At 41.9% G+C, this 12,310-nt stretch overlaps 1 protein-coding gene across 16 annotated transcripts in view; it reads left to right on the plus strand.

The window, feature by feature from the left end:
- Nucleotides 1-12,310, plus strand: part of GPR174 (G protein-coupled receptor 174) — a 181,061-nt gene that overhangs the window by 122,904 nt on the left and 45,847 nt on the right. Inside the window, exon 2 of one of the 16 annotated variants that reach the window (XM_073880905.1) lies at nucleotides 10,469-10,568. The exons of 14 other annotated variants lie outside the window; for them this stretch is intronic. The gene's annotated coding sequence lies outside the window, so the exon portion shown is untranslated. Of the gene's footprint in view, nucleotides 1-10,468; nucleotides 10,569-10,624; nucleotides 11,898-12,310 lie in introns of those variants that run through there. One more of the 16 variants, XM_073880909.1, reaches the window with a different exon arrangement.

A 12,310-nucleotide genomic window follows, 5' to 3' on the forward strand; every position in this document is an offset into this window, starting at 1 on the left:
ATCTAATTATTGACAAGTATGTACTTATTACTATCTTTTACTTGTTTTATAGGGTTTTTTAAAAATTTTTTTCTCTGTTCCATTTTTTTCCCTTGCTCTTTTCCCTTGTGGCTTGATAGCTTTCTTTAATGATGCACTTGGATTCCTTTCTTTCTGTATTTTTTTTTTGCAAATCCATTATAGGTTTTTGATTTGTGGTTACCATTAGGTTTACATATAACATCCTGTGCATATAACAGTCTATATTAAGTTGATGATTGCTTAAGTTTGAACTCATTCTAAAAGCACTGAATTTTTACTCCACCCTCCACATTTTATGTATATGATGTCATGCCATATACCCTTTTATTTTGTGAATTCCTCGACTGATTTTTGTAGGTATAATTGATTTTACTGCTTTTAAGCTTTAACCGCCACACTGCCTTTATAAGAGACCAATCTACTACTTTTATTATGTTTTCATGTACTTGTAAATTTTTTTCCTTTTGTAATTTTCTTACTCCTGATTATGGCCTTTCCTTTCCACTCAAAGAATTCCCTTTAATGCTTTTTAGCATTTTTAGTGGTGATGAACTCCTTTAACTTTTGTTTGTCTTGGAAACTACTTCTATTTCTATTCTGAATAAAGCCCTGTTGGATAGAGTATTTTTGGTTGCAGTTTATTTTTTCCTTTTTAGCACTTTTAATATATCATGCCACTCTCTTCTGTCCTACAAAGTTTCTGCTGAAATATCAGCTGTTAGCCTTATGGAGTTTCCCTTTTATGAAACTGTTTTTTGTTCTTTTTTGTCGACCTCTGGGAATTGGGGACCTGGGGCGGTGAAGGAACTGAGAAAAAGAGACGACAGTATAGCGAGGCACAGGGGACCCCGAGCAAACAGCCCAAGGCCCCGAAGTTTATTTTCCATAGTCTAATATACCTTCTACAATGACATAGGTCTATAATGATTTATAGCAGGGGCTTAGTAAGGCACATTCTTCCACGTACACAGGGTTAGTTAAGTGAAGCAGTGGGAGTGGAGAAGGAGTAAAGAAATTTGTAACTGGCTGTGATCAATTAATTGTAAACACCATTGTACTGGGACCTTAACACAGGATAAGAGAACAAAGAAAGGAATGCACAGAGTGCTGTTTACAGCTGGCTTCCTATCTATAAAACATCTTCTGCTCTGTACTTTAGAACAGACCACACACATCCCAAGGGCATTTCACTCTGATCCTTTACGGTTATTTTTAACCCTGCAATCTCGAATTTTCTCAGAGATCTCGGAGTCTGAACAAACATTCTTCAGTGGTCATTGTGGCATTCTGTTTCCCACAGCTCCCCCTTTCTTTTTTCAAAACAGCCACTGCCATAGCACTCTGTGATGGAGGTTTTGAGCACTCACTCGTTTTTTGAGAGTACAGTATCCTATGAGAAATATAAGACAACATATTAAAATTGCAAAAAGTGAGCTAGTAAAACTATGGGTGATACTCTGCCACCATCCCCAGGGATCCAGACCTTCCAGCACATAAGCGATATCAGAAGCTAGTTGCCCATATTGATTTTTTGGGAAGGCATTTTTTTTTAAAGATTTTATTTATTTATTTGAGAGAGAAACAGCATGAGAGGGGAGAAGGTCAGAGGGAGAAGCAGGCTCCCCGTTGAGCCGGGAGCCTGATGTGGGACTTGATCCCAGGACTCCGGGATCATGACCTCAGCCGAAGGCAGTTGCTTAAACAACTGAGACACCCAGGCACCCTGGGAAGGCATTTTTAAAGGTCTCAAACATCTCTTGTTGTAGAGTCTGAATGTCTAGGGATAAATTACCACGGATGTCTTTTTTTTTAAGAATTTATTTATTTATTTGAGAGAGAGAATGAGATAGAGAGCACGAGAGGGAAGAGGGTCAGAGGGAGAAGCAGACTCCCTGCTGGGCAGGGAGCCTGATGTGGGACTCGATCTCGGGACTCCAGGAAGGACAGTTGTTTAACCAACCGAGCCACCCAGGCGCCCACCACGGATGTCTTGTAAGTGATATTTAATTTGTTCCCAAGTGTGTTTGGAAGCATTAAAGGGATAGGGAGTCACGCAGACTGAACTGGTATTCCAATCACACTTAAGAAAAACTTGCTGTTGTATGTAAATAAGTTGATCCCCCATCCTTGTTCCAATTCGCTAACCTTCAATTGTAATTCTTTATACAGTTTGGTTTGCATGAGCCAGAGGTTGTGTGATTTTTCTTGCCAGGCTTTGACAAAGTTGTGAGTCTGCAAGGACGTTTGCAGGGCCACCCCAGCTATTGCTGCTGTTGTGGCAATACCAATCAGCCCCAGAATGACAAGTACTAGTGTAGCTACGAAACGTTGCCTGCGGGAAAGTAACTCACTCAACATTTTTGACAAGAGACCTTCAACAGGGTTTTCTTCCCAACCTATTGTGAGATTTACCGGGATCCAGACCCCCATATGGTCCTGGAGAAGAAGGATGGAATCCATACTGCTGTTGAAAGGGATGGTAATGATTAAAACAAGTATACAACCGGCAGTTGGGACAATCAATGTTCCTCATAATATAGTTAACTTCTATTTCTCCTATTGCGATGAGATAAGGTAAATGAACACAAGCTTGTATGGATATCAAAGAATTGTAAGTAAACCAATAATCACTCGAAGACTGAGATGTCCCTGAGAAATTTCCTGCATAAAAATATAAGGATGCCAGTGCAGCTGGGAGCTTCCAAAGATCCCAGTGTTCTGGCCCCACATGGTCTTTATCAGTTACCAAATGAGGCCAAGGAGGTGCCAGTCCTCCTTCATGCCATGTCATTAACCCTTTAGTATGATGATGGGTATAAGTACCATGGTCAGTGTGATTCCACCTAATATTAGTAATGTAATCACATATGGTGCTATTCACATCCTCAGAACAGTTATTTAAAAACTTCCCATGTGGGCCCCAATCTGCCACCATTCTATTATTTAACATAAGGATTTTTCCATGGGGTCCCCTGCAGTGGGACCAGTATATAGGCTCAAAAACATAATGTTTATAGGAGATTGTAGTACAGACAGGATCATCAAATTTTCCCAGTGTGCTAGTTGTGTTGACCTCACTAAAATTAAATGATAAAGTGGTCATTATTCCCATCAAGGTTCTGTATGATTTGGTCGGGGGAAGGATATGGGCCCAAGTTTGTCAGTGAAGGGGAAGACATATTTTTTTCTGTCCCAAGCATAAGGGTAATGTTTCAAATCCTAAAGAGATATTCATAAGAGTCCTTTCTTCTTCTGGTTTAGATGGGGGTACAGAGGACCAAGGTGCTGGGAGATAAGTAGAGTCATTTGTAAAAACAGTAGGTCCATATTCTGTCCATTCAACTAGATGCAACAAGGGAAGATGGGGTACATATGCCCAAGTAGGCATGTTTTTCACCTACCACGGAGGCACATGTCACCACTGCTAACATAGCCAGGAACAAATGTTCAGGGGTTTTGGTAGATCTGGTCATCTCCAGGACTCGCTCCACCCTCTGAGTGAAGGTCTTCAGTTGCCCCCAAGTTGGGGGTGTTGTCGGGGACAATTTTTGTTTTTGAGGTCTCTTCAAGGAGAATGTTGCCATCTCTCAGACAGGGGGTTGGGTAGTCAATCCCTGCAGCAGCTGAGAGACCTCTTCTGTTGTCTCTATTGCCAGTCCTGGGCCGGACTTTCTGAAGAGGTATCCAAATTGCTAAACTGGATCCATCTGGAATAACACAAACATAACCAGGGCCTCGGGTAATTAATTTCCCGGACAACCAATTATTTTCCTCATTTTTTATCCACATGGGTACATCCTGAGTTGAGATTGAGGCTGGCAAGAAATGTTTGTCAGCTCTAGTATATGGTTTGCTTTGGGGAAAATTTAAAAAATTTAAAATAAATAAGGTTTGTGCCATGACGTCTCGGGGGGAGATTCCCCCTTTCTTTTTAGACGTAGTTTTACAGAGTTGTTTTTTAATGGTGGCATGCACCCTTTCTACTACAGCTTGTCCTTGAGGATTATAGGGAATACCTGTGATATGCTGTATTTACCATTCTGCAAGGAATTCTCATACTTTTTTGCTAGTATATGCTGGGCCATTGTCTGTCTTGATACAAGTAAGTAACCCCATAATAGCAAAACATTCAAGCAAATGAGAAATGACATGCCCAGACTTTTCCCCTGTCAAAGGAGTAGAATGAAGAAATCCTGAAAAAGTGTCTATTGTGACATGAATATATGAGAGGCATCCAAAAGGGGGAAAATGAGTAACATCCATTTGCCAAATACAGTCAGGAGCTGTGCCTCTGGGATTGATGCCTGCTGGATGCTCAGTTAAATGTAGAGGTCAACAAATAGGACAGGAAGAGACTATTTGCCTGGCAGAGCGCAAGGGTATTTTATAGTGTGAATGAAGGCAGTTGGCGTTGGTATGAAGATGGGCATGTTCTGCTTGTGGAGTTTCAAAAATAGGAGTAGCCAATAAATCAGCAGACTGATTTCCCTGTGTAAGAGGTCCAGGGAGGTTAGAATGAGAGCGGATATGAGTAATGAACAAAAGGTGAGTTCGAGATTGAATTTCTAACTGTAATTCCTGAAGCAAAGTGTTAATGATAGAGTGAGTTGTGAAAATAAGAGCTGTTTCCAAAGGCACAACAATGCCAACTATGTAAGCAGAATCAGATACGATATTTATAGGATAATGAACGTTCTGCAATAAGAACAATAAAGCTGGAAGTTCAACCTGTTGAGCAGAAAGGGTTTTTATGGGGCGCTGAATAGCAGGACCCCAGATTCTGGCATGCTTGGAGGAAGAACCATCAATAAAGTATGTAGGAGCTGAGGGTACTGGGGAGTTACAAACTACGTGATTTATAATGCAGGCAGTGCACTTTAGGAAGTCCCATAGTTTACCTGATGGATAGTGGAAACCTATGTGCCCAGTATAATCAGCAAGAGATATTTGCAGATCAGTAGAGAAGGGAAAAACTTCCTTAAAAGATGTGGAAGAGATAAGTAAAACAATGAGCGCTGGGTCAAAACCAAGAATTTGAATAGAATGCTTTCGTCCTTGGAGAATGAGTGAAGCGACAAGAGATAGATATGGAGTAACAGTTCAAGAAGTTTTTGTATGTAAAGTCACCCATTCGAGAGGTTCATCTTTTTGTGCTATGACACCAGTCGGAGAATGAGGGGTAGGGAAAATAAGAAGCACGGGGAGAGAATCATCATACCTGTAAGCAAAGGCAGTTTTTAATCATTCCTCAACAAACTGCAGTTCGGCCTCTGCTTCTGAGGATAGAGTGCGAGGACTATCTAAAGCAGAATCACCTTGTAAAGTGTTAAATAAATTTTGTAATTTATAAGTTGGGATCCCTAGGAGAGGGTGAATCCAATTAACATCTAGGAGTTTCTGAAAATCATTAAGTGTAAGGAGGGTATCCCTACGAATTTGCATTGTTTGAGGTTTCACTGTGGTTCTATCTACCACAGTGCCTAGATAAGAAGCCAGAGTAGTTGTCTGGATTTTCTCTGGGACTATTAAGAGACCGGTGGAAGTCAAATGTTGGGAAGTGGCCAGATACACATCTTGTAATTCGGTTTCAGTTTGTGACGCTAGCAAAATATCATCTGTATAATGAATGATAAAGGATCGAGGATAGTCATCTCTTACAGGTCTGAGGACCTGGCCAACATAATACTGACACATGGAAGGAGAATTAGTCATGCCCTGTGACAAAACTGTCCATTAATATCGTCTCATTGGTTCCTTATTGTTAGTGCTGGGAATAGAAAAGGCAAATCTCTCCTTATCCTCAGGGTGAATGGCTATAGTATAGAAACAATCCTTAAGATCTATTATTATCAATGGCCATTGTTTGGGAATGGCTGTAGGAGAGGGTAACCCAGGCTGCAAGGCACCCAAAGGCTCCATGATGGGATTAACATTCTGAAAGTCTATTAAGAGCCTCCACTTACCTGATTTCTTTCTGATAACAAAAACAGGAGCGTTCCAAGGAGATTGAGAAGGCTCTATATGTCCTGCCTGCAATTGCTCTTGAGCAATTTGCTCTAAGGCCTGCAATTTTTCTATCGGAAGGGGCCATTGAGGAGTCCATGTTATTTTAATAGGGGCAGGCCTCTTTTCCTCAATGGCCTCTGGAAAAAGGGGTAACCGAGTTCAGCCCTATGAGTTTGTCCTTGGGCAATGATAGGTTCCTTTATTCCTTGACGTTGTCTGCCTAAGCCCTGTCCTGGCTTATAGCCCATTTTTGTCATGATTTGATTAGCTGGTTGACTTGGGGGGATGATTAGCTCGGCTCCCCATTGTTGCAAGAGATCCCTTCCCCAAAGATTAATGGGGATATTTAAGATGAAAGGCTGGATAACTCCTTCTAATCCATCTGGTCCCTCACATTTAAGTGGCACACCACTTTGTCAAATTTCTTCTGCCATCACAAAACCTATTTCTTCTATGGAATTAGAGGTTGCTTGCGTGGGCCAGGTATTAGGCCAATGCTGGGAGGCTATTACTGAAATATCGGCTCCAGAGTCTACTAGACCTGAGAAAGTCTTTCCTCTAATTTTAAGAGTCATAGAGGGACGATCAGGCTGAGTCAATAATGAAGCCCATTTAACCATGAGAGGATCAGTACTACCAAATCCTCCTCCTCTGATCTGTTGGGACTGACCAATTTGTACATAGGGCAATAATAATAACTGAACAATTCTATCTCCTCCCTTAAAGGTTCAAGGAACCCGAGTCTGTGTGACCACCATTATTTCTCCCTCATAGTCAGAATCTATTACTCTAGTCATCACCTGGATTCCTTTAAGATTTAGGCTAGATCTTCCTAGCACAAGACCCATGGTTCCTCTTGGTAAAGGTCCGTAATAACCCGTGGGTATTTTTTGAGGCCTGAGACCAGCGTGAAGACTTACCGTAAAAGGAGTGGTTAAATCTACTGCAACACTTCCCTGGGTGGTGGGACCGAGTGATAACACAGAGGGTTTATGTGCACAGCAGGAAGTTGCTCCTGGAGAGGTGATATATTGAATCCCCCGTTGTTTTTCGGGGCCCGGAGGTGGCCATGCATCCCGTTTCCCGACCTTAATGGGAGTGGGTTACCTTGCCTGTCAAAACTGGATTTGCATTCCTTGGCCCAATGTTTGCCTTTGCCACAACAAAGGCAGAGGCTAGGGGCGGTATTAAAGGGAGAACTGGCTCTAGGTTTTGGGGCTTTATGGCATTCCTTCTTGACATGTCCTATATTTCCACAATTATAACATTTTATATCCTGTTGTTTTTGTAGGGCCATGAGCTGAAGGGAGGCTATCTGAGCTTGATGTGTAAGAGTGCCAATATTTCTACTTAGACGAAGATAATCGAGAATGTTTGCTGTTTCTCTATGTGGCCAGATGGCCCCTTGGCAGTCCTCATTAGCATTTTCAAAAGCAAGCTGTCTTAGCAAGTGCTCTTTAGCAGGTTTATTATCGACTTGGCGGTCAATAGCCATTTCGAGCTGAGAAATAAAATCAGTATATGCTTCTGTAGGGCCTTGCACAATTTTTATATAACTTTGCCCCATTTCCCCTGAAGGGGTTAGCTTTCCCCAAGCTGCGAGGGTGATTTCAGATACTTGCACTGTGGCTACAGGCGGAGTGTTAACCAACTGCTCTCGAACATCTGAAAAGGGGCCAGAGCCAGTGAGCATTTCAAAAGAAATATGATGCATGGCTGGGTTAGCCCGATTCACCCGGGCTTTCATATAGGCGGCATCGGATAACCACATTTTCTGTTGTAATAAATCCTGTGGCTTAAGGCAAGCCCATGCAACCATATGCCAATCATGAGGGATCCATTCCCCAGAATTTGCCCAAGCTTTCAAAATCTCTATAGTGTAAGGGGCTGTGGGTCCATACGAGTGGCAAGCCTTCTTTAGTTCCCTTAAAGCATTTAAATCTAATCCCTCATAGACGGACCAGCAGCTTGTGTTCTGTCTATGGGAAAAGCCATAAATAGATCATTAGCCCCTTGCCGTCGCAGTTCCTTTTTGAGAGGTGAGAGAGCTAGGGAGGATCTTTTAAGAAGAAATAAATCTACTGTGGAAGGAGGTTGATCATCTTTGGTGGGGTCCTCCGTTAAAAGTGGAGGGGCTGTGGGTGACAGCCGGGACTGTGAAGCCGCGAAAATTTTTTTACTTTCAGTCTTAGCCTTTTCTAAAGTCTCATTGTCTAATTCATGTGTATGTAAAGAGTTGGTAGTTTCTTTAACAACCTCGGCCGGGGATAACTTATCCCCAGTTTCCATAGTATTGATCACCACTCCTACTAAAGCCCAAATGGGCCAGAAATCAAGGGGAATCGTTTCACCCTGTCTCATGGCCTTCAAGACATTATTTTTCACTTGGACCCAAGTCTCCTCATATAAGGAGCCTTTTTCTGGAAACCAAGGATTATATTCAACTACTGTTTCCAAACATTTTTCTATGTGCTGCTTAGTAACTTTAGCTCCATATTCTTTAAGAAAATGATTAATGCAGCAAAACCTGATGCTTTTGAATTTGATTGCCCCATAACCCTGTAATAAACTTTCCTACTTACCACCTTCTGTAAGGTTCCTATCGCTGGCCGATCACTCCTTGACGGGGGCTTCAGGTCCCTGTTTGGGCACCACTTGTCGACCTCTGAGAGTCGGGGACCTGGGGTGGCGAAGGAACTGAGAAAAAGAGACGACAGTATAGCGACACAGAGGGGACCCTGAGCAAACAGCCCAAGGCCCCGAGGTTTATTTTCCATAATCTAATATACCTTCTACAATGACATAGGTCTATAATGATTTACAGCAGGGGCTTAGTAAGGCACATTCTTCCACGTACACAGGGTTAGTTAAGTGAAGCAGTGGGAGTGGAGAAGGAGTAAAGAAATCTGTAACTGGCTGTAATCAATTAATTGTAAACACCATTGTACTGGGACCTTAACACAGGATAAGAGAACAAAGAAAGGAATGCACAGTGTGCTATTTACAGCTGGCTTCTTATCTACAAAACATCTTCTGCTGTGTACTTTAGAAGAGACCACACACATCCCAAGGGCATTCCACTCTGATCCTTTAGGGTTATTTTTAACCCTGCAATCTCGAGTTTTCTCAGAGATCTTGGAGTCTGATCAAACATGCACCAGTGGTCGTTGTGGCGTTCTGTTTCCCACACTTTTTTTTTTCTCTTGCTCCCTTTAAAACTCTTTATCAATTTTGCCATTTTAATTATTATGTGCCTTGGTGCAAACCTCCTTGGCTTCCTTTTGTTGGTAGCTTTCTGTGATTTCTGAATCTGGATGTCTGTTTCTTTCCCCAGATTAGGGTTTATTTCAGCTATTATTTTTTCAAGTAAATTTTCTGCCCCCTTTCTCTTTCTTTTCCTTCTGAAATCCCTATAATGCCAATGTCATTACAATTGATGATGTTGCTGAGTTCCCTTAACTTATTCTCATTTTTCACTATTCTTTTTCTTTTTCTTCTTTTTGCCTTTTGGCTTGGTTGGCTTCTATTATCTTGTCTTCTAACTCACTAATCTGTTTTTCTGTTTCCTCTAATCTACTATATATTCTTTCTAGTGTATTTTTAATTTCTGTTATTGAGTGAGTTTTTCATCTCTGGCTCCTTTTTTTTTAATATTTTCTCTTTGTTGAAGAGATCTTCTATTCTTTTCTCAAGTCCAGTAAGTATCTTTATGGCCATTACTTTGAATTCTTTATCAGGAATGTTGCTTATCCCCCTTCCATTTAGCTCTTTTGCTGTGATTTTTTTTCCTGTTTTTCCATTTGGGACATATTCCTCTGCCTCATCATTTTGTCTAACTTCCTATATCTGTTTCTACGTATTAGGAAGATCATTTATAGTCCTTATCCTGAAAATAGTGGTGTTATGAAGAAGAGATCCTGCAATGCCCTGTACAGCAATGTCTCCTGGTTACCCAGACCAGGCACTTCAGGGGTGTTTTCCATGTGTGTTGCATGCACCCTACTGTTGTGGCTGAGCCATGTTTGCCTTCAGTCTAGTCAGCTGCATTGGCCCACTTGGCCTGTTGTGGGCAGGTTTTGGTCCCTGTACCATTAAGGGGCCAGTCTAGGACTACCTTGGTCTTATAGTTGGGTCAGACTTGATGCCTATCCTCAGCCCTTTCATTGCAGCTGCTGTTGCACTGAATTGCGGGGTGCTCTCCCTACATTGTCCCCTGAAAGGATTTTCTTGGTGAGTGGGACCTGTAGTCAGAACGAGATGTCTGCCTTCACTGTCTCTTGGGGTTGCAGTGACCCCAAACTACAAGACTTTCTCTTTGTGCTGCCACCAGTGAGGTTTTTATTGACAGGAGAGGCTGGCAGTCAGACCAGATATCTACCCTCAGCCCACTGCTGGGGTTGCAGTTGAGCTGGTATGTGTGATTATCTTTTCCTCTCCCCAGAGCACGGGTCACTTTGGAGGGACTACTGCTGAGTGGATTGGATTGGATGGGCAACTATGCAGAAGAACAACGAATGGGGCCTTCAGTGTTACCAAGCTAGGTGAAGAGTGTTCAAACTGGTTTCGGGATGGGGGGAGGGCTGGTTATTTAGGTTGGGGTTGGGAAGATAAATGGTACCCACCAGCTCTTTTGTTCTTGAAGTATTTTAAAGAACCCTGTTCTTCCAGCACAAGTTCTGAGATTAGTAAATAGATCTCTTTCCCTTATACCCTAGGCACTTTTCAAACTGCTGCTTCTATGCTGTGTCTTGCAGGGATTGTTATTCTGTCTCTTTAATGGCTGGGACATCTCATTGTACCAATATATGTTGGAGGTCAGAAAAAAAAAGACAAATGACATGTACTGAGTACCTATTATGTGCTAAGCACTGTATTACTGACTTTTACTTAGGATATCTTATGTAATCTTAACAACACACTCCAGGAGTATACATTATTGCGCTCATTGTACAAGAGGAAGAAACTGAGGCAGGGCAGGAAGGAGAGCAGAAAGCAAGTGGTTCAAGATCTCCCAACCGAAGCTGGTAGTCAAACTCTAGTCTCTTTGAAAGGAGCCCCCTTCCCAAGGAGCTTACTGTCTAGATGAAGAAAGATTCCTGAAAGGTCTAGTTTGACACAAATTTATTTAGGTGGAAGCTATTATGTTGGTTGCCTGCCTTCTATCTTTCCTGCCCACTCCTCCCTTTTGTGGAATTCTTTGCCAATACTTAAGATATAATTTGGCTTCTCTGGTAATTCTAATATGTTACACCACTTAGACTGTCCCAATCTATGTTCCTTTACTTCCCTTCTTCTACAAAGTAAAATGAATCTCTATTTGTATATTTCATCCTGTCCACTCTCTAAGGTGAAAAATAGTGTATTTGATTGACTACACTTAATGGGTTAATGTGAAAATCCTCCTTGTGGTATTTTCATTTATTAAGAAATTCTTGGATGGGCTCCTGGGTGGCTTCGTTAGTTAAGCATCTGACTCTTGATTTCAGGTCAAGTCATGATCTCAGGTTTGTGAGACTGAGCACCACATCGGTCTCCATGCTGGGTGTGGAACCTGTTTAAGATTCTCTCTCTCCCTCTGCTCCTCCCTCCTCCAATCACGCATGCTTTTTCTCTCTCTCTCCCTCTCTCCCTCTATCCCTTTCTTCCTCTCTCTGTCTCAAAAAAAAATTACAAGTCATTTAAAAAAAATTCTTGGAGACAAAATACTTTAAAGGACTGAATCTATAATGGGATATTTGAGGCAAAGTGGCAAGCCCAGGCAAGAGATCATTGTGCAACATGGAGCAGAAAGGAGTGGAGTATGTTTTTTGGTGCACCTAAATTACCCCACATAAGAAGACATCTACAAGCATTGCAAGGCTACCTACAAGGTAGATTTTGTGGAAGTTAATCTATCTCAGCATTAGCTGTACTGACATCCAGTGACTATTTGTATCTCCCTCCATGTGTATTCATTAATCAATGAAGCAGTTGTGGTTATGAGAACTCAGAAAAAAATCCCCACCTGAGAACAAGTCAGTTTCTATCCTCCAACTGTGCTGTGTTTGACTAGAAGCTGTGGGATTTTTCTAGCTAGTTAATCACAGTTAAGAGCTCCTTGCGATCAAGGAGTGACACGTGAATCCTGCAACTGACATTCCTATCATTTATCACCCTTTCCAAAGGCTGCCAAGTCAAAAAAAGATGTCAGATGGTAAAGGGATTCCCACTTGACTTTGCTACCACCACCAGCTAAGTATAACTCTCTCCATACTATTTTTGCCCATGGTAATCCATTTTTGGG

The sequence above is a fragment of the Callorhinus ursinus genome, unplaced genomic scaffold, assembly GCF_003265705.2.
Source record: "Callorhinus ursinus isolate GAN/ISIS: 27379988/994484 unplaced genomic scaffold, GSC_fseal_2.0 scaffold40, whole genome shotgun sequence".
Classification (NCBI taxonomy): domain Eukaryota; kingdom Metazoa; phylum Chordata; class Mammalia; order Carnivora; family Otariidae; genus Callorhinus; species Callorhinus ursinus.